A 22,365-nucleotide genomic window follows, 5' to 3' on the forward strand; every position below is an offset into this window, starting at 1 on the left:
AGGGGCCACGCAGGGCTGAACCGGGGAATAAATACCCTCTCTCCCCTGTTCCCCTACCTCAGGGGTCCTCAGTGGCTGAAGCTAGCACAAGCTGGAGGACCCGGGAGCCCACTGGTGAAGGCCACAAAGCTCAGTCTCCTGGGACACCGGGCTGGATGGAGAAGTGAGGAGAATCGCTCCAGGTGGGCACGCGGAAGATTCCAGAACAGGAAGGTTAAGTGATTCCAACCTGGGCAGTCTGGGTCCAGAGTCCCCTTAACCACTCACCACGTGAGAACCACCGGAACCAGCAAACCCGGGCCATCTCCTGAGGGGACCGCCCTTGCTGAGCGCCACCCCCTGCTGGGAATGTGACCTCAGCTCCTCAGCGGCTGTATCTTTTGATGAAAAGCCAGGAATACAGATTTTTATGCAACAGTTCCCTGATATTTAAAAGCTGGCAAGTCATTACAATTTTTAAAAACCCTGCATGGGCCCAACACATGACATTGGTGGGCTGGCTTGGGCTGTGGGTGTCAAACCCCAGGGCTCAGGAGGTGGACACAGAGGGGGCAAGGCACCCAGGCACCGGGGTGCTCAGAGAGGCGGCCGCACAAAGCATTCCGGGTGAGATGGGGACCACACATGGACCGCTGGGTTTGACTAGAAGGTTCCTGGGGTGGGGACAAGGGGGGCCGGACGTTGGGGGGGATGAAAGCCAACAGGTACTTGGGGTCTAACCTGGGAAGGGCCAAAGGAGCCAAGCTAACAGGTTTCAACTTGAAGGAGAGAAGCCACCGGTTTTTAAACAGCTAAATGACTCAGTCGTGTTCGTCTCTTCTCCCCACCACCCCAAAGCTGGCTGTGGATCAGGCTTTCGTGGAGGGGGCATGGATAAATGAGTGAAACAAATGAAAGAGTCCCCCCCTTCTTTCAGTGTGCTCCCACTTTGGTGCGGAGGGCGGATGCATAAATAATGTCAGGGTATGATGCACTGGGTCATGGGGGGGGCGGGGTTAGCCCATGTCTCCAGACATGGGAGCCACTGATGTGTGTCACATGCCAGGGACGAAGGGACAGGGCATGGCCCTGCCTTGGAGGAAACGGCCAGTGGATCAGGGAGGAAATATAGGGGGAGGAAAATTCCAGGTGGTGATAGGAGAACGTAAACATTAAAGGAAGGGGCTCATGCCAGGTGCCTGCCAGCCCAGGAGACAGAGTGGGCCGGGGACAGGGGGACAGGGAGGCCCCTCCTCCCCTGGGGCCCAGCAGCCTGGCCCAGCCTCTCTCTCCCCTGTCACCCCCATCACACCACCAGGAACAAACCCACGGCTGACATGGATTCCTAACACGGAGCCTAAGCAGGGGAAGAGAGGGGAGAAAAAACACCCATCTGTTCTCTCTCTGATGGAACACGATTCTTCACCCAGTGCTTAAACCCTGCGCTTCTCTTCCCATTTCCTCTCAGCAGCCGCGGTGACGCGGTATAAATCGCTGCAAATGGGTTTTCCCGCCGGTAGCCGTGTTGTTTTAATAATGGTTCATTTTCTGCTCCAGGAAAAATATTCCGTCGAGAAATTGGGGACAGGGGAGGGGGGTGGCTCATTCTGTGTGTGTGCATGTGCGTGTGCACGCACGCGTGTGCATGTAAGAAGATTCTGGAACATCGTGCTGAGACACCAAGTGACCTGTCTGGTTGGGTGATGCTGGTCTGAGGCCCAATGCATCCCCCTCACTGGGACAGAGGAATTTGTTGGGAAACCTCCTGGGCATATTTATTGAGCACCTACTGTGTACCATGCCTGAACTAGGTACAAAGGGACACAGTGATCTCCTGGGTCCTGCCCTTCCCAGGCTCACATTCTAGAAGCGGGGAGAGGAACATTTATAAAAACCCCAAAACTGTGCAAAACCATGTAATACAATTATGGAAACTGTTCACAAGGGAGCATCAGGTGAGACGAGAATGGATAACAGGATCTTGGTATAACCGAGGCTCCCGTGCCCCCTGCCCTAAACTGCAGAAGGGACCCTCAAACTGAAACTTGAAGGACAGATGGATGGAGTTGCAGGAGAGAATGCCATTTGGGTGGAGGGAACTTCCTAGTCAAACATCTGAGACCTCATTTGGAAATAGGGTCTTTGTGGTTGTCATTAGCTAACATGACATGCCATGATACCATGCCAGATCGGGGGGGGGGGGCTGGCTGAATTCAATGACAAGTGTCTTTCTAAGAGGAGAGGACACACAGAGAAGACAGAGGTAGAGACTGGAGCAATGTGGCCACATGCCAAAGAATGCCAAGGAATGTCTGTAGCTCCCAGAAGCCAGGAGAGAAACAAGTAAGGGTCTTGCCCTGGAGCCTTCAGAGGGAGCATGGCCCTGCTAACATCCCGATTTCGGACTTTTAGCCTCCAGAACTGTGAGATAATACACCTCTGTTCTTTGAAGCCATCAGGCTTGTGGTAACTTATTACAGCAGGCCCAGGAAAGGAACACAATTGGAATCTCCAGGAGAGACACCCAGATCTGAGTACAAGTGGTTTAGCTGGGAGGCAATGGTGGGAAGCCCTCGTAGGGGAGAGGGGAGGCAAGATAGGGAAGGGAGGGGACCCAGTAAAGACTGTGTTCATGAGCAGGTCACACTGGGATATCTTGGGTTAAATCTATGGAGACCTATGGGACACGCACCCCAGAATTACCTTGTGAAGGTGGTGAGGGAGCTGGGTTATTTATCCACCAACATCCAGCCTCCATTGGCTGAGGTATGCTAGCAGGGACAATGGATCCTCTGGAACTCACTGCCCCAGGAAAGCCTGAGCTGCCTCTGCAGCCAGAGAGAGCTGCCAGGTGAAGAGTTACAAGTACTGGCTATATGAAGCCATTGGATGGGTGTGCATGGTGAGGTAGCAGCCTCGAAACAGCCTCCAATGATTCCCACTCTGTGTGATCCCTTCTCCTTGGGTGTGGATGGGACTCCAGGACTTTCTTCTAACCAACAGAATGTGCCAAAGGTGATGGGATGTCACTTCCAAGATTAAGTTCCAAAAAGACTGTGACTTCTGTCTTAGGTGCTCTCTCTCACTCTCTTTTTCACTTGTTTCAAGGGAAGCCAGTGCCATGTTGTGAGCTGCCCTGTGGAGAAGCCCACATGGTGAGGAACTGAAGGAGGAGGAACGGACCAACAGCCAGTGAGGGACTGAATCCCGCCAGTAACTCGTGAGCCTGGCAGCAGATCTTCCCCAGTCGAGCCTTCAGATGAGACCATGGCCCCAGCCACCATCTTGGTTGCAGCTCTGTGAGAGACTCTGAGACAGAGATACCCCGCTAAGGCTATACCTGGATTCCTGACCCGCAGAAACTGTGAAGGAATGAGTGTGTATCGTTTTGAGCCACTAGGTTTTGGGGGTAATTTGTTATAGGATGATAACTGGAGATGCCGAGCGCCACAGGGATGTGGGGAGGGCAGGGATTGGTAAACTACCTACTCAGTTGCTTTAGATTCTCATCTCTTTCTCGTGCCTCACATCCAGTCCACTAACAATCCCTGTCAACTTCACCTCCCAACCAAACCCGAATCCATATACATTTCCCCACCTGCACGGCTACCAGTTCATATCAAGTTATCCTCATCTCTCACTTCCATTAAAGCCAGGGACACCCTTCCCCACAAATCTCTATCCAGCTGGTTCTCCACAGTCAGGGACGGCTTTCCAATCAGTCATAAATCAGATGATGGCACACAGTAGGTGCTCAATAATGATAGAGGGAATTCAGGTATCGAGTCAGGCTAGACTGGGTCTCTCTCCTAACCCTTAGGGCATCCCCTTGCTCTTCTGGCACCGGCATAAGGAAGGGAGTCACATAGGAGGAAGGTTGTTAGGCCACCAGCACTGACCTTCCGGCCCTGGGAGGCAGCTCCCTGGCCTCCCTTCTTCCATGTCCAGTCATGGAGCCTACACTCGTTAAGCACTTACTGTATGCCCCTGACTTCTAAGTACCTGACAGGTATCATCTCATTTAATCCTTGAAATGAGCCAGAGGAATCCCGAGAAAGAAGGACAGAACTGGAGGCATCACACTTCCTGATTTCAAACCATATTACAAAGCTATAGTAATCAAAACAGGATGACACTGGCATTAAAAACAAAAAAAAGGACACACAGGCCAATGAAAGAGAATTAGGAGACTAGAAACAGACCCATGCATATCTGGTCAACTGATATTTGATAAGCGTGCCAAGAATATTCAGTACAGAAAAGACAGTCTCCTCAAAGAGTGGTGCTGGAAAATTGGATATTCACATGCACAAGAATGAAACCAGATCCCTCTCTTTTACAGCACTCATAAAAATGAACTCGAAATGGATTAAAGACTTAATCCTCAGAGTGCCTGGGTGGGTCAGTTGGTCAAGTGTCTGCCTTTGGCTCAGGTCATGATCCCAGGGTCCTGGGATAAGCCCTGCGTCAGACTCCCTGCTCAGCGGGGAGTCTGCTTCTTCCTCTGTCCCTTTCCCTGCTCATGCTCTCTCTCTCTCAAATAAATAAATAAAATCTAAAAAAACCAAAAACAAGAACAAAAAAGAACCCCTTAACCCTCAAAATTGCCCTACGAGGTAGGATTGTCATTGTCCTATTTTACAGTCAGGGAAACTGAGGCATAGAGCAACAAAGCCACTTGCTTAAGGGTGACTCAGCCAGTCCCAGGCAGGGCTGGGATCTAGACCCAGGCAGTTTCAACACTGGGGTCTTCATTGAGATTCAGCTCATATGTCCCATGTGTTAATTCTCTTGCTTTCAACCAGAGGGGCATTGCTGAGTGCCTGGAAACCTAAGCCAATGTACACCCCTAGGGTTTGTCCAGAAGGTAGTTCTGTCTTGCACAGTGAAAGGGCCATTCCCTGCCCTCAGGGAGGCCCCAGCCTAGCTGGGGAGCCAAGGGCATGGATAACCTGAAATCCACAGTAATGACAGCAGTCACCTCAACACATGCTGAGCCCCTGAGAAGCGTTAATTCTGGGGGGAGATTCTGGACAGCTGGAAAGGCTTCCAGATACTTGGGGTGCTGCTGTGCCCATTGATGGAGGACACGCCTTGTCCGTGTCTGCGCCCTGGGTCTGCAGAGGGGGCTAAAGCACGCAAAGGCCAGGAGTGGGCAAATGCTTGGCTCCAGGTTGGGTAACTGGAAGCTCCAGGGAGCCTTGTGCCTTGTGCCTTGCTCTGGCCATCCCTTCTGTACAAAGGTCCTGTGGCTGCCAACACAAAGGGCCACAAACTGGGGGCTTAAAATGACAGGTCTCGTCTCACAGTTCTGGAGGCCAGAGGTCTGAAATCCATCAGAGGGGCCACGCTTGCTCTGAAGCCTCTAGAGGGGGACCCTTCCTTTCTTCTTCTACTTTCCAGGGGCTGCCAGCCGTCCTTGGTGTTCCTTGGCTTCTAGACACATCACTCCAGTCTCTGCCTCCGTCTATATTATTTTTATTTTTAAAAGCTTTTATTTCTTTCTTTGACAGAGAGCGAGAGAGCGAGCGCAAGCAGGGGGAGCAGCAGAGCCCCCGCTGAGCAGGGAGCTTGATGCGGGCTCCATCCCAGGACCCTGGGATCATGACCTGAGCTGAAGGCAGGCGCTTAACAATTGAGCCACCCAGGCACTCCTCTGCCTCCGTCTTTATGTGGCATTCTCCCCGCATGTACCCGTGTCTGCGTCCTGTTTTTTAGAATAAATTTATAACCAGTCATACTGGATTAAGTGCCCCCTCCAACTTCAGTATGACCCCATCTTAACTAAATTTACCGGCAACAACCCTATTTCCAAATAAGGTCACATGCTGAGGTATTGGGGGGTCTAGACCTCAATATATCTTTATCTTTTGGGGAACACAATGCACCCTATAACATTCTCCCTTCCTTATAGACAGTCTCTCTCTGGGCTGGACCTAGTTAAATGCACCCACTCCTCCACTTTTTTATGCGGCAGTACCCGAGCCTCATTCTATATTCTAACTTAAAAAAAAAAATCAACCAACAGCTACTCTGCCTGGAGCATTTTTAGAGATCCCGGGAAATTCAGTATCATCATTCGGAGGTGCACTGGGCTGCAAGTATCAAAACACCTAACTGCAGTGGTTTAAACAAAGAAGTTGCTTGTCCCTCCACGAACAATCTGGAGTTGATGCCTGGTGCTGTGGGAGGCCAGCAGCTAGGTGGCACCAGGGCCAGGACCCCCTAGTTCCTCTGGTCCCCTCGCTATCCCTCTGGGTCACTTATGAGACCTTGACCACAGTGAGTTGCTGTTTTGTCCCCATTTTATAGCCGAAGCAACTGAAGTTCGGATAATCACACGCTTACCTTTCCCTGAACCCCCTGCTGACAGACCTCTGCTTGGGTCTCATCAGCCAGATGAGTGCCACTCAGCTACTTCTAGAATTTTAGAAGCGAGGCAGGCTGGAAGGCATGCACAGAGCAGGGCACATAGCCACTCAACGAGCAAGCACTGTTTGCAAAGGAAGAAAGCAAGAGCGAGTGTTGGAGGCAATAAAATGTGTCTCCCACAATTCTCCCTGCCTCTAGGTCTAGATCGGGTATACGGAGGGCCGTCGCAGGAGGGGCATTATGCTACAGGCTGTTTGAATCATGTCTATAAATGAAAACCTGCAGTATTTAGCTCATGGAATCCTAAACATCTGTGAGGCACATGCTATTAGCATCCCATTTTACAGATGAGAAAACTGAGGCTCAGACAGGACCAGTAGAACCTCGCTGAGATACTCTTTTATCAAATATTTATTGAACATCTACTGTATGCCAGGCCTTTGGGGCACTGAAGATACAACTGAATAAACTGAACACGTCCCCTGCAGTCTTAGCCCTCAGGAAGGGGAGGAGGGAGAGGGGCGTACCCGGAAATAAGACAAGTAATATTCGTTCTGGGAATAACACCTAGTGAAGGCCAGGCACTGTTCTGAGGGCTTCCCGTTTACGAAGTCACTTATTCATCCCAATGATAGAATTGAGGCTCAGAGAAGTGAAGTAACATGCCTAACGTCACACAGCCAGTTACTGTGAAGTCAGGATTTGAACCCAGGTTCCAGAGCGTGAGCTTGCGAACGTAATACAATGTCAGGAGGTGATAATACAAGTGAGGAGGGCTAAGTGGCCAGGGAAGTTCCTTCTGAGGAGTGGACATATGAGCAGAGACAGGAATAAAGGGAGGAGGAGCTGTAGGGATATCACAGGTGGGACACCGGTGTGTTTGGGGGCTCAGTGAGGGGCCAGTGTGGCTGGAGCAACAGGACTAGGGGCTGTCATCCCCACTTTACACATATTATCTCCTTTCAGCATCATAAAAGACTCCTGACATAGGCTTTTGTAATTATCCTCATTTGACAGAAGGGGAAATCGAGGCTCTGAACAGTTACTGAGCCGCCCGGTGTGTGCGTGGGGGCACATAGCCAGAAAGAGGTGAGGCCCAGATAGCCTTGACTCCATTGCCCAACCACAGGAGAAACAGTGAGGAGCAAATGCCAGCAGGCTTGAGGGCTGCCTGGAGGAGGTGGCTGTCACCAGGACTTGAAGGGAGCGGAGGAGCAGGGAGGGGAAACGGAGGGTACTGCAGGAAGACTCTGACTGAGCATAGCACATGAATATGTTCCTGGGGGCAGTTCTTCGAGGACAGATTTCCAGGCACAGCCCTGCCTAGGCCTCCCCCAGGCCAGCTCTGCGAAGAAAAGGGAAGGCAGCAACAGGGGCTTCATTAGCACCTCAGAGGCCCCAGGAGCCCTGGGGGGATGAAAAGGACCCGAGAAGGGAGCCATCCTAATTTTGGCACACCTGGCAGGGGGCACAGGGCCACTGAAAAGGAAGCAGCTGGGGCTGGCTGGGCAGGCCCCATCATTGTTCCAGCTGGATCCGCTGTCAGGGCTTCAAATGCAAAACCAGAGTAAAGGGGGTGGGGGCGCCGGTGGCCTCTGCTCCTCCTTTAATAGACCAAAGGACCCTGGCGGCTTAGCTCTTTTTCCTAATTTAAAGATATTTTCAGGCGTTTGGGAGCTCCCCTATGGTGAAGCAGGAAGGTTGGAATGGGGGTGCCTTGAAACTCTCATCGTCGTTGCCAATGGAGGATGGGGGAGCAAGCAAGGAAGATGAGGGACTCAGGGTGGTTTGGGGCCAAGGAAGGGACCCTTGGGGAGTAAGGAGGTCACTATGTTCTAGGCTCTCTTCTGCCTCGGTTTCCCCTCTCTGGCACCTCAAGAGGCCTGTCCCGGAAATAGGATCGATGCAGATGTACCCAAGCATCCGTCCCTGCTAAGGAAAGGGGGGGCTCTTCGGGGTCCACACTGGAGGCCTTGAGTTGGGACATGGTGGGGGTCTTGCCCCAAGCCAACCCCTGGGCAGGGCAGCGGGGCCACAGGGGTGGTTGTCAGAAGGCTGAGAAGCAAAGCAGAGGGAGGAGGCCGCCCATCTGCCCAGGAGAAGATGAATGGGGGAGGTGCGTTCCCTCTCACTTTGGCACTTCTGGTACCAGGGCAGGAAAGAGGGTGGGGAGCCAGGCCAAGGGGGGGTGCAGCCACCTCCATGTTGGGGGATGGGGCTCCTTGGCTCATCTCCACGGAGAGGGTGCACAGGAACCAGGAGAGGGCTGGCCAGGGGCCCTGGCTGGAGGGGACGGTGTAGCCTAGGGACCAATTGGGGTGGGGGGAGGTCCATTCCCTTCAGTCCAGGCTCCCCTCACTGCCTTTTTCTTCACACCCCCCCACGCCGTTTCCTTCCCCTCCTCTTTTCCTCGCTCACCCCCACTCCAGCCTGCCCCCCCCCGCCCTTCCCCTTCACCTTTCCCCTGCCTCCCCCCTACCTCCGTCCCCCTCCCAGCTCCCTGGCCAGCTCTCCAGCCTCCTGCGGTGCCACCTCCTTGGGCTGCCTTTCTCTTCCCTCCTCCCGGCTCCCAGCCATCCCCTCCCCCCTCCCAGCCCGCCTTCCTCCCTCTGACTGGCTCCCGCCTCCCCACCATTCTCCCAGGCCCCCCCCCTTCTCTCTCTCTCCCTCACTCAGTCTCTCCCTCTCTCCCCCTTCTTTCCTTCATCCCGGCCTCTCTTCCCACCTTCCCCAGCAGGAGAGAGGGGCCGCACTCTCCCCCTCCAGCCCCCTCCCCGGGCCGGCAGGCTCGGCTCCGCGCCCTCCGCTGGGGCCGCCGCCATCTTGCAGGATGCTGGGGAGGGAGCCGCGAGCAGGCAGTGGAAACAATGCATCTTTTATGAAGCCCCCGCCCCCCCCCCCGACCGCCTGGAAATCTTACATTAACGCGACATTGATTTCCCTCGGAATAGAGGGGCTGGAGGGCAGGGCGGGACTCGGGGAGGAGGGGGGCCGTGGGGGGGCGAAGTCTGCCCCGGGCTGCGGGCCCAGCAGCCGGCGCCCCCACCCCCGGCACCCCGGATCCCGGGGCCGCGCAGGGGCAGCCCCCGGAGGTGGTCTGCTCGGCGGAGGGACGCAGCGGGCTGGTTCCCGAAAGGGTGTCCGGGAGCGAGGCTTCGGAGTAACTCCTGGACCGAGGGCGCCCGGCGGAGTCCCTCGGCGGCCTCGGCGGCCCCTGGGCCCGCAGTTTGCGGCCGAGCCCAATGGGCCGCGTGTCCCCCCCCCCCCCCCGCAGACACCCGCCTGGGCTCCCTCTCCCCTCCCCGCCCGGTTTCCTTCCTCTCAACTCTCCCATCTTGCCACCTAACTCCCATCCTTTCCAGTTCCCGCCTCCCTCCTCCTCCCTCGTTCTCTCCCGCCCCCCTTCTCCCTTCCCTGCTGACTGCTCGCTCCCCCCACACCCCCTTCCCTGCGTGCTAATGGCCCGGTGGCAGGCGGCTCCTCGGCTCTTTCCGGGGGAGTCGGCTCTTTCCGGGGGAGTCGGAGTTTGCAGCCAGGGGAGATGCTGGAGCGATTGGGGTGGGGGGAGAATTATACACACATAAATCTGGGATAATGACGGCGGTGCTAATGGGGATGGCAGCCCCAGCTCCTAAGCACCCCTCCCCCCGCCCCGACACACACACACACACACACACACACACACACACACACACACACACTCAACAACCAACCAGGGGTTCCTGGCTGTCGATGGCCCATGGATCCTTGTCATCTCCGAATGGGTCCTGCTGGGTATACAGGGCCCAGGCTAGTCTGGGACACCTCAGGCCACACTGGGTCTCAGTTCAATTTGCAGCTTCCCACTTGCCTGCCCCAAAGCCCAGAGCAAGTAGGGGCCACCATAAAGACAGGTAGATTTTTCTGGCTCTGCAGTCTCCCCCCAGCTGCCCCCCACCTTCTAGAATCCCCATATCTCTAGGTTTTCTAAGGCCATGCCACCCACAGCATGACATGGTTCATGTAATTGAAAAGTCAGACTATGATTTCCTTGCCCTTTCCCCATTTCTTAGATGTGTGACCTTGGGCAAGTCACTTGACCTCTCTGAGCTTCGGTTCCCTCTAAGTTGAGGATAATAATAACCATCTTCAACTAGAACCTGAAGCACATTCTCCCAGGTCCAGTGTTATGTGAAAGACACCAGACAGAAGAGGGCATGCAGTATGGTTGCATTTCTAGGAAATTCAAGGACAGGCAAAACTCATCTATGATGACAAAGTCAGACTGGGGGATATGGACTTCCAGGAATGGGCATGAGGGTGTTTTCTGGAGGGACGGACTATGGTGGATACACAGGTATATACAAGTATAGAAACTCATTGAGCTAAAACTTGATCTGTGCACTTCACCTTATCCATGTAATACTTCATTTAAAAAAAGAGAGAGAGAGAGAAAGAAGGAAACAGAAAAGAAAATGTCCACTAGACATCATCCACTTCTTCCCACTTCTATGGTCCCCACGCTAGTCCTGCCCCCATTATGGCTCACTTGGGTTATTGTTGCTTCTGCCCTGGATTCCTGCTTCTGCCTTCACTCCTATCAGTCTTCAGGGGTTCAGAGGGGTCTTTGAAAAGACAAGAAGTTCATGATGTCACTCTGTTCAAAACACTGCAATCGATCCCCATGACTCTTAGATTCAATTCAAATTCCTCACTCAGCCTCTCCGGGATCCCTCTCCCCAAAGCTTCCTGCACATCAGCCTCACGGAGTCTTCAAACTAGCTGTTCCCCTTCCTAGAACACCCTTCCCGTAGATTTCACATGGCTAGCTCTACCTCCTTCTTTGCATCCCAGCTCCACGTGGCTTAGTCCCTGGGACTTTCCCAACCACCCCCAGTCACTCTATCCACCACCTCTCTGGCACTCCTCCTCCCTCTGCTATGGCCTTGATTATTTGTCTGCATGTTTACGGTCTGCCTCACCACTCCCCACTGGAACACAGTCTCTTTTTAGACCTTGACTCTTGTTCTCAGTGTGTCCTACAATATCTGGCGTCTATTAGATTTTCAAATATAGGTTGAATAAGTGAATTAAATAAGAATGTAACTATTTTAGGATATAACTGTTGGAAATTCCTTGGCATGTCATAGGCATTCAATAAACCAGGGCACCTGCCTTCTTCATGAAGAAAGAACAGAAAAAGAATAATCGGTGCTATTTGCTCTTGTGCCCTCTCCTAGTCCAGAACTTGGGGAGATAATCTGGAGTAGGAAATACTCTCCCAGAAGGAAGATATTTGTAATAATATATCTGACAAAGGACGCATATCCATAATACATAAAGAGCCCCTACAAATCAGTAAGGAAAAAACAACCAAATTTATAAAATGACAGAGGACTTGAACAATGAGCAAAACAGAGTATCAAAATAGTCAATAAGCACATGAAAAGATGCTCAATGCCATCAGTCATCAGAGAAATGCCTATAAAACCACAATGAAATACCACAACACAACCAACTAGAATGGCTAAAATGAAAAAGACTGATGGTACCAAGTGTTGACAAGGATGTGGACAACTGAAACTTTTTTTTTTTTTAAGTAGGCTCCATGCCCAATGTGGGGCTTGAACTCATGAACCTGAGGTTAAGAGTCATGCCGTATACCACCTGAGCCAGCCAGGTGTCCTAGAACTGTTTTTTAAATGTATTTTTATTTTTGTTTAGTAATGTCTACACCTGACATGGGGCTCGAACTCAGAATCCTGAGATGAAGAGTTGCATGCTCTTCTGACTGAGCCAGCCAGAGACCCTTGGAACGTTCACCACGCTGCTGGTGGGAACGTAAAATGTTATAGCCACTCTGTTTAGGAAAACTGTTTGATGGTGTCTCCTAAAAATGCCTGCATATCCGCCCAGTGACCCAGCAGGTGCTCTCCTGTGTATTTACCCAATAGAAAAGTACGCTCACGTAGAAGAATGTTCATGGCAGCGTTATCACAAGAACCAGTCTGTAAAAAAAAAAAAAAAAAAAAAAAAAAAAAAGAACCAATCTGTAAACAATTCAAATATCCATCAACAGTAGAATAAATAAATAAATTGTGGCACATTCTTACAATGGACTATTACACAACAAAGAAAAAGGACAGAGTAATAATACTTGTGATGGTAAGTTCAGGTTCGGTGTCATGTCAAAGGCACCAGACAAAAGCGGGCGGGCGGTATGGTTGCATTTCTATGAAATTCAAGCACAGACAAAACTCATCTATGATGACAAAGTCAGTTCGGGGGATACAGAATTCCAGGAAATGGCATGAGGGTGTTTTCTGGAGGGATGGACATATTTTCTCTTGGTTTGGGTGGTGAATACACCGGTATATAGAAACTCATTGAGCTAAAACTTCAGATCTGTGCCGTTCACCTTATCCATGTAATACCTCAGTCAAAGGGGGGGGGGGAGTGGGAAACAAAAAAGAAAATGTCCCCTAGAGCTGTGTATAGACCATAGGCTGTGTGAACCCTGATGTGTTCCTCCTCGGAGGCTTCACAACAGTCTTCCAGGGTGGACACAAGTTGGAAAATTTAAACAGCTGCCCCAGATTCAGGATAGAAGTTCAAGGGTAGGAGTACCCCTCCCTGTGTCTCTGGGGTGATGAGGGCTCCTAGCCTCCTCTGGCACTGGCAGGTGGGTGGTCCAGTCTGCGGGCAAGGGGATGCCCTTGAGGTCTCCTTCCTACCCCTCATCCCCTCCAGCCCAAGCTGTGGGCCCAGCCTCCTCCTGTACCAGAAACTGCTAGTGAGTCTGGTTGCTATGGCAACAGGGCTGCAAGGCCCCCAGGAACCCGCTGCTCTGCCTCATTGCATGGGGAGCTTTCCCCCCTTTAAAGTGAAATGGGAGTCGGGGGAGGGGGAACCCCCTGCCTCTGATCTTGAAGGAGATGCTTGCCCCAGCAGCTTTGTCCCGGACCCCCAGTTTGGAGAGGAGGGTCCGGGTGGAACCCAGACAGTGGTTAAAGATGGAAAGGGGAGGGGTATCTACTCCCTGGGTTATACCGCCCCTCCTAGTCCTTTAAAAGCCCAAGAAAACGGTCTTTCTCTAGCTTCTTTTCCTGTTTGCTCATTCATTTTTTTGCACAGGAAGTGTGGGGTGATGTGTAGAGGGAGCACTGCATTTGGAGTCAGAAGGAAGGTCGAGGGTCTGGCAGCCTTACTGTGTGACCTTGACTCATTCCTTAACCTTTCTGGTTCCTCTTTTACAATATCGAGACAATAATTGCTCCTGCTTCATAGCTTATTGTCAGGACACATGTGGATTCACACAAGAAAAGCACTGAAAACAACTTCTGGGGTGTAGTTGTTACTCGATACATCTGTTGCTGTGTTTATGTGTCAGGTCCTGTGTCAGTCACTTTCATGTGTCATAAGGTATGTAACCCTCACAAGCAGCTTTGTGGGATAGCCATTCTCATACCCATTTCATAGATTAGGTAAGTGAGGCCCCAGTACTCTTAGAGAGGGCATTCTCTAGGCTCTCAGAAATCCCGGACCCTTGAGCCACCCCAAGGCCTCGGCTCAGTTGTAAATTGGGCTGGTGGTTCCCTGCTGAGGGCAGACAGAGGGTATCCTCTACCTCCCATCTTCCTGCTCCCTGTGCGTGTTAAGACAGTCACAGCTGCTTCAGGGCTAGTGTTAGGTCAGCAGTAAGTCGTGAGTGCTTCTTGCCCCTCCCTCTGTTACGTTCCACAGGGGGTGCAGAAAATCCCTCCTTTTTTTTTTTTTTTAAGATTTTATTTATTTATTTGACAGAGAGAGAGAGACACAGCCAGCGAGAGAGGGAACACAAGCAGGGGGAGTGGGAGAGGACGAAACAGGCTCCCAGTGGAGCAGGGAGCCTGATGCGGGGCTCGATTCCAGGACCCCAGGATCACGCCCTGAGCTGAAGGCAGATGCTTAGCGACTGAGCCACCCAGGCGCTCCCTAGAAAATCCCTCCTTGGGGGAAAAAAATGCACGTATTACGGACGAACCCTCCTGTCCCCCATCCCCGCTGCCTCGTTAGAGGACCTACTGTTGTCTGTTCGGGGTGTATCCTTATAGATTGTTTTCTGAACGTTTACATAAATCTATACTCTACCCACCTATACAAATGCAGTCTTTGTGTGATGTCTGAATCTGAGTTCCTTCAAAGACAACGACTCTGAGACAAGCAAAGATTTGGGGGCGAGTTGTTGGGTTAGGAGGTGATCCCAGGAAACAGCTGTAGGGGATTGGAGAAGTCAAAAAGGAAGGGCAGGTTGTGATTTCCAAAGATGGCCACCCCTCATATCTTTCACCTTGTAAGGCTCTTTTTACAGTACATGGAGGCTCCTCTCACAAGAGGCGGGGTCTCTGCACCTCTCCTTGAATCTGAGTGGGGTTTGTGACTGCTCCCACCAATGGAGTATAGAGGAAGTGATTCTGACAGGCTTCAGAGGCTGGGTCACGGAAGGTAGGATGGCTTCCACCTGGCTCTCCCCTCTTTCCTTTGCTTTTCTCCTCCTCCCCCCATCCTCCTCCCCAGCCATCAGCCTCCTTTCCCCCTTTTTCCTCCCCCCTCCTCTTCCTTGCCCCATCCTCCTCCTCCCCCTAGCCTCCTCCTGCCCCCATCTCCCTCCCCCCCTTCTCCTCTCTTTCTCTCAATGCTTGCCCTTGGAACCCAGCCATGTTGTAAGGAAGCCCACATCCCACGAGGGGCCACATGCAGGTGTTACAGACAACAGCTCCAATTAGGTCCTCCGGCAGCAGCCCGCAGCAGCCCCCAGTCCTGCAAGGAGTGATACCCTTCAGATGACTCCAGCCCCAGTCTTTGAGGCTTGCAGCTGGGGTCTCAGACATTGAGAAGCAGAGACATGCTGCTCCCCTCATCCCCTGTCAGAATTCCTGATTTGCAGAAACATGAGAGATAATAAATGATCATCGTCTTAAGCCACTGAATTTGGGTAATTCGTTAAGCAGGATTAGATAATTAATACAACAGGGAAGGTAGAAAACCAACAGGGTGGAGCATTAATGAGCAGGTGACCCCTGTGGGCACCTGGGGCTCATTCCTACCAGGAACCTCTAGAAAACTCTGGGCATTGATTGTACATCTGAGTTGTCCACACCCACCCCCCGGACCGCCAGGTGATGGATTGGGGTATATCTACCAGCTCTCATCCCTCCCTGATTGAGGGCTGTTCCTGGGGCCAGGAACAGCCTTGCCCACCCTTAAGAAATGCCCCCCAGGTGGGGATGTGGCTGCTTGGGGTGGCGTGCTACAAGCCTAAATGGAAACTGTCCACTAAAGCTTCAGGTGACCCCAGATGGCCCCAGGGCCATCAGCAGGGCATTGACCACAATGCTACTGTGTGCTAACGGTTGTTTTTTAAAAAGATTTTTATTTATTTATTTATTTGTTTGTTTGTTTGTTTGTTTGTTTATTTATTTATTTATTTATTTGTCAGAGAGAGAGAGAGAGCACACAAGCAGGGGGCAAGGAGCAGAGGGAGAAGCAGGCTCCCTGCTGAGCAAGGAGCCGGATGCGGGGACTCCATCCCAGGACCCTGAGATCATGACCTGAACCAAAGGCGGATGCATAACCGACTGAGCCGGCCAGGCGTCCCAGTTTTAACATAGATTGTATCACACTGCACACATTGTTCTGAAACTTGCTTCTATCACTGTATTAGTTTCTTGTGGCCGCTGCAAGACACAGCCACAAACTGGGGGGCTTAAAGCAATAGGAATGTGTTCTCTCCCAGTTCTGGAGGCCAGAGGTCTGAAATCAAGGTGTCAGCAGGGCCACACTCCCTGGGAAGTCTCTAGGGGAGGATCCTTCCTGGCTTCTTCCAGCTTTTGGGGGCTCCTGGAGTTCCTTGACCTTCTTCCCCGTGTTTCTCCAAATCCCCTTTCCTTTTCATGTAAAGACCCCAGTCCCTGAACTTAGGGCCCACACTAAAATCCAGAATGATCTCATCTTGAGATCCTTACTTCATTGCACCTGCAAAGACTATTTCCAAATAAGGCCCCATTCACACGTACTGGGAGTTAGGACCTGGGCATGCTTTTTTGGGGGGAGGGCTCAATTCAATGCACTACCATCACAATAGATTTGGGTGCTTTTTTGCACCACTTTTTTTTTTGGTCTCCTTTTCCATAGTAGGGGCCAGAATTCCCTTCCTAATTCATCATTCCCCATGGCTATATCTTAGCTGGTTACCAACTTCTGTTCTTGCCAAAGTCCTTGTCTGTACCATCTTGTGCAGGAGAATAAACATTTCTCTAAAAGGTGTTTCCACCAGTGGAAGAGCTGGCTGCTTCTGAATTCTAAGTTAAGGAGGGTAGGATAAGATAGTTCCCATGCGGGCCTTAAGATTGACGCTTAATTGGGGCGCCTGGTAGCTTCATTGGTGGCTCAGTCAGTTAAGCATCTGATTCTTGATTTTGGCGCAGGTCATGGTCTCGGGGTTGTGGGATCGACCCCCCGTGTTGGACTTCACCCCCAGCATGGACATTCTCTCCCTCTCCCTCTCCCTTTGTCCCTCCCCCCCTAAAATAAATAAATAAATAAATAAACAAACAAACAAACAAACAAATAAATAAAATCGAGCTTTCACCCTCCCCCACCCCGCTGGGGGTGCTGGGGTGGATGGGGGCTCTCAGGTCCTCTGGCTTCCTCAGCTTTAGCCAACGGGAGGGTCTGGTAGAAGATGGAGGGCAGGAGGCATGTGGGTCGGCTCTGAGCCTGTCCTGCAAGCTGGTCTCTCATCTGAGCAGGACCCCAGCTCCTAGGGGTGGTAATGACTCCCCACCTCCCAGGGCCCCAGGGTCTCATATGCTATAGCTTCTCTCATTCCTATAACAGATCTCAAGTCACCTGCTTAACAGAGGGTTTCCCGTGGGGACCCTAACCACAAAGTGTTTTTCCTTTTGGGTTTTCCCTCTCACCTAAAGGGTTATATTTAGAAAGAATTTTAAAAATATTTGGCTTTATTATTATTGTTCCTAGCACAGGCAGGAAACACATGGAGAGCGCACCAAGAGACAATAGCCTTCTCCCACATTTCCAGCCTGGAGGATATCACTGTTGATCTTTATGTGTTTATTCTTCTAATCTTTCTTGGGGCAGGACTTTGGGGTCAGAGAGAGCTGGGCCTGAGTCCCAGCCTTGCTGCTGCATGCTGTGTGATCTTGGTTAAGTTACTTAACCTCGCTGATTTTCGGTTTCCTCATTTATAAATACACTAATCATAGTACCCACTTCATCGGCTTGCTGGGAGGTCCAAATGCCCAGGGTTGATAAATATCAGCTCTTATTACATATATCAGTGTTACAGGTAGTTCTTCAAACCTCCATTCAGGCTTTCGATAGATAACAGGATCTCAGCCCTCTTTTTTGTGGCCCAGACAAGTTCTGCTCTCATTTCAACAGTCCCAGAACCTGGCAAGGTTGCTCCTAGGCTGCCATGCTTTTGTTTTTTGTTTTGTTTTGTTTTGTTTGTTTTTTGAGGTCTTATGTCTGTGTTTATAGTTTTTCTGCTAGCCCCTAAAAAATTCAAGTTAATGTTTATCTAGTAATCGGTAGGTACCAGGCACCATGTTAGACACTTGATAATAATTTTCTGTAACCCTCCCAATAACCCATTTTACAGAAGGAAGAGTGAAGGCACGGGTAGTTAGTGGAGGAGGCAAGACTCCCTCCCGTTCCTTGCCTTCAGCACTGTTGGTCGGTCCCCCCTGAGTAGCTCCCTGCACCCACGTAACCTGGCCAGTGTTGTTATTATGTCTAAACTAGGAGTGACCAGGCTGTAAGTAAAGGCCATGACCATCAGTCCAACTCAATTCCACAAAAATATATTGACCACCCACCACATGCCGGGTGTTAGGCTTCTGGAGACAAGATTAATGGGATCCCCCCCTCTTTCTGGAGCTTATCCACCTTCTGGGTCACATGCTTTCATCGATGCCCAGACTCTGTGTCACGTGCTTCGGTTCATAGCGTTTTCCCTTGCATGGGGATGCTCTGTTGAGTTCCAGGTGGTTAAAGGTGTTGGAAAAATGACTGGGGGACTATACGTTGGTGTTAACGGTCTTGCCTTGCCTAGGAGTTAAAGCCAGTTGTGTGGGGAGGCGGGGAGTCAGGGGGTGGGCAAAGGACTGTAGTCCAGAAGGGTAGGGGCCCAAGCTCTGGCCCCCAAATGCCTGGATTTGAATCCCAGATTCATGGTTACTTGTGGTGTGACCTTCGACAAGCCCCCTCATCTCCCTCTGCCTCCATTTCTCCACCTGCAAAGCAGAGCAACCTGCCTTCTAGAATTGCGGTGAAAAATCAGGGAGCTCTACAAAGCTTTAGACAGCTTCCGGCAGAGAGCAAGCACTCCCAGAGTGAGAGAGACTATGACAGTGATCCCTTCAGGCTCCTCGGGGAGGTCGCTGGGGGAGGACCCTGATTCTGAACGTGCAGAGCTGGGGTGGGCGACTAAGAGGGAGCCAGGACCCCAGCCCCGGCTTTGTAGGGGCTGCCAAATAGGGTAGAGGTGGAGGTGAGGGGTCTGGCCGGCCGCAGCCAGCCTGTTAATTACCTCTCAGGGTCACGGGTCTTAAGGAGCCCCTCAGCGGGATCTCACCCGGCCCTCTGTATATTGATCTCATCTAATCTCTCAGCAGGCGGGCGGGTCTCTAAATCCTCCTTAACTCGCCTTTCCTGCCCTCGCTGGGCAGGGAGGCCCCAGGCAGGGCTTAGCTCTCAGCGAAGGAGGGCTGGGAAGCCGGAGCGCTTTGGGGGACATCTCTGCCCATCATAGCGGAGGATGGACAGCGCGATGTGTACGCGGGGGACGTCCCCCGGGTGGGGGTGGGGCAGGCTGGCACTTCTTCCCCTCTGCCCGCCAGTGCGCCAGGACACCGCCCACTGCTCCCCCCAGTCTGGGAACCCACCGCTGTGGCTGCGGAACCTGGGGAAAGGCCCCTCCTGGGCAGCCGTGGCCTCCCACTGTCCCCATGGCGGGGGGGGGGGGTGGGGAGGGCTGGAGGACGTTTGGGGAGCTGGCGAAGGGCACTAATTTGCTGCTCCCTTCTCCTTGCAGAGGCCAGAGCTGCTGGAAGACGCCGCCTGGAGCGGGCCTGGCTGGGCTCTGCTGGGGTGATTAAGGTCTGTGAAGGGCTCCCGGCTTTCCCGGAGTTGCCAGCAGCCCCTTTCTGGCCCTTGGGCGATTGTTCTCGGGGCTCCCTGGGTGCCTGGGAGGCCTCGGTTCCCACCTTTGAAGTGAGCTCTGGTTGGATGGTGGGGAAACCAGGGGTTCCAGAGCTGCCTGGCTCTCAGGGGCGGGGTCCAGGAGGGAAGGTTGGGGGAGGCTGGTGGGACTTGTGGGGAGCTAGTGGAGAAAAGGGGGTGCAGACGTAGGCTCAGAGAGGAAGCATGGTGACATATTTTAAAGCTAGGAAGATGAGAGCAGCCTGGGTTTGAATCCTGCCAAGACTTTTTGCTGGGAGATCCCGAGCAAGGGACTTTGCCTCTGGGGGTCTGTTTCCTCACCCGTAACTTGTCACCTCCTCTGTTTGGGTCAAGAACTGAGGCAGTGAAGTGGTTCTGAGTGAATGTTCCTCCCAGCCAAGAGGAAAGGTCATCACCCAACAGATACATGAAGAACAATGAAGGGTGGCAGCAGGCGGGGGAGACCTCCTACCTTCTGGAGGTCCGGGCTGCGTGCTGAAGCTGACGCGAGCACTTGCCCTTGCCCTTGCTGGGAGTGGCATGCATGGCACGGGCATAAGGTAGGTCTCTGTGGGGGCGGGGGTGCCTGTAGGAGGGTCTGGACAGGCTCCAGCTCACATGTCCCTCCCTGGAATGCATGAGGGAGCTCTGTGGTCTTGTCCGAGTTCAGGGTCAAGCATGGATGTGCCCTGACCTGTGCCTCAGTGGTTGGATGTCCCTGGCACTCACCTGGCGCACATCTTCCAGGCTTCCAGCCACTGGTCCCTCTTAGTCCTGCTCAGTAAGCATCGGAGACCTGGGTGAGGTCACTTTTCCTGGTAAAACACAAAATCAGGAACACATAAAGAGTGCTTGCTGTATATGCCAGACACTGTCCTAAGCATTTCACATTCATTACCTCACTTAATTTTTAGGACAACCTGTTAGTTGGAGGCCCATCAGTGCTGCTGGCCAAGAATTGTGCTTCCTGCCCACCTTGGGGAGGAGGTCACATGACTGGTTCTAACCAATGAGTTGTGAGTGGAACTGCCACATATCATTCCCACCTAGGGCATTTCATTGCCTGTGCACAACCTTCCAAAGCTCTTATTTCCTTCTGGCGTGATTGCAAGCAACGTTCTAGAATGTTCCAGAGTGTGACTGCTCCACCAGTGACCATGATAAGCAGAGCCTCCCCGCAATGACCTTTGGGTCATTGTTTTGACAGACATGAAGCATGAGTGAGAAATAAACCTTGTGATTTTTAGTCACTGAGATGCTGGCTTTCTTTTGTTTCTGCAGCCTCGCCTAGCCTAACCATTAGAAATTACACCCCCATTTTACAGATGAGAAAACCGAGACATAGACCAGCTAGTCGGTGACATAGTCAGAGTTAGAATCCGGGCAGTCTGACTCGAGAGTCTATGCTTTTATATCTAAACTGTCTCTCTGGACAGGACACAGTCATCCTGGGGGGCCTGGAACATATGGAAAATTGTAGTGACAATTGTAGTGGATTCTGGGTGAGTTTGGCTTCTGCTAGCCTGTTGCCTCCTATTGTCTGGGGCTTTTTGGGTTTTTTTTCTGTCCTGAGCACAGGCTTTCCAAAAAGGTCCCCTCCCTTAGCTCCCTTGCGGCAGACCTGGGAGGCAGGTGGGAGAAGTGGGGCACTTTCCTCTCTTCCATATCTCACTTAGAAAGTTTAGCTCCCGGGCGCCTGAGTGGCTCAGTAGGTTAAGCGTCTGCCTTCCTGCCTTCAGCTCAGGTCAGGATCCCAGGGTCCTGGGACTGAGCCCCTCATCTGGCTCCTTGCTCAGTGGGGAGCCTGCTTTTCCCTCTGCCTCTCTCCCTGCTTGTGCTCTCTCCGTCAAATAAATAAATAAAATCTTTAAAAAAAAAAAAAAAAAGGAAGAAGAAAGAAAGGAAGGAAGGAAGTTTAGCTCCTGCTGCTTCTCCTTGCCCCCCCCCCATCAATTCCCCTTCACCCCATTCCCCAGCTCCTGCTACACCCTGTCCACAGGAGCCCAGCTCTCCCTCCCAGGCTGTCCAGAAGAGAGGGAGGTCAAACATTGCAAAGGAAAAAGCCCTGAGGCCTGAAAGCAGAGCCCTGAGCTGAGCTTTCAGAAATGTCCTCTTACCTCTTCACCTCAGGCTGCTTCCTTTTCTCTCCCGGGATCTCTGAGGTCCTGCTGCAGCCCCCAGACAGCCAGCCCTACAGCAGCCCCTGCCCTTGGAGGCTCTCGGGGAAAACCAGCCAGGCAGGGCTCAGGACACCTCCGTGCAAAGCTCAGCTCCTCCTGCCCTGACCAGTTAACTCGACACTTACTCTACATTAAATAGCAATTGGGCCAATTTTCTGCTGTAATTAAAACCTCTGCAGACGTGTTCCCTGCTCATCAGTGATGAGTTTATTAACCTCCAGCTCTGAAGGAATGTGGGGCAGGGAGGAGAGAAGGACAGAAAAGTGTTCGGCTCCGGGCAGGGGGCAGGCAGCAGGCGGCTGGCCGCCAGCCGCATTTGCAAAAGTGTCAGCATCTGTGTGTTGGCTGCTTTTGTGGCCGAGACTCAGAAATGTCTGTCCCTGCCATGCTGACCTGCTGCAGGCCTGGGCCCTGCTGTATCCCAACTGCGTGTCTTTCAAGAGCCCCATTTCCCAGACTGCTGACAAGCAGCATGTCTGGAACCTGGAAACACAGCCTCTTCTAGCTCAGCAATCTGGGCTTGTTTGTTACATGGCATAACCGAGACTGCATCAATTCAGTCTGCCGTCTACGTTAGGGTTCGCTCTTAGTGTTGCATGTTTATGGGTTTGGACAGCTGCAAGATTTC

The 22,365-nt window shown here is 52.2% G+C and overlaps 1 protein-coding gene and 2 long non-coding RNA genes across 5 annotated transcripts in view; 1 reads left to right on the forward strand and 2 right to left on the reverse strand.

The window, feature by feature from the left end:
* ADGRL1 (adhesion G protein-coupled receptor L1) overlaps positions 1 to 231 on the reverse strand; it is a 55,070-nt gene extending 54,839 nt beyond the window's left edge. The window contains exon 1 of the mRNA XM_048226964.2: positions 58 to 231. The gene's annotated coding sequence lies outside the window, so the exon portion shown is untranslated. The remainder of the gene's footprint in view (positions 1 to 57) is intronic.
* A 244-nt stretch (positions 232 to 475) lies between these two features.
* LOC130543670 (uncharacterized) lies at positions 476 to 4,501 on the forward strand. The gene is made up of 2 exons (XR_008959168.1): positions 476 to 606; positions 3,088 to 4,501. It is a non-coding gene; the product is annotated as an uncharacterized LOC130543670 (long non-coding RNA).
* A 7,261-nt stretch (positions 4,502 to 11,762) lies between these two features.
* The window catches only part of LOC123000438 (uncharacterized), a 30,039-nt gene continuing 19,436 nt past the window's right edge, over positions 11,763 to 22,365 (reverse strand). For 2 of the 3 annotated variants that reach the window (XR_007191787.2, XR_008959066.1), the window contains 2 exons: positions 20,287 to 20,372; positions 11,763 to 12,338 (listed from right to left, as the gene is read on the reverse strand). This is a non-coding gene — a long non-coding RNA (uncharacterized LOC123000438). Of the gene's footprint in view, positions 12,339 to 14,093; positions 14,319 to 14,464; positions 14,584 to 20,286; positions 20,373 to 22,365 lie in introns of those variants that run through there. The other variant, XR_008959067.1, reaches the window with a different exon arrangement.

The sequence above is a fragment of the Ursus arctos genome, unplaced genomic scaffold (genome assembly GCF_023065955.2).
Source record: "Ursus arctos isolate Adak ecotype North America unplaced genomic scaffold, UrsArc2.0 scaffold_14, whole genome shotgun sequence".
In the NCBI taxonomy this organism is placed as follows: domain Eukaryota; kingdom Metazoa; phylum Chordata; class Mammalia; order Carnivora; family Ursidae; genus Ursus; species Ursus arctos.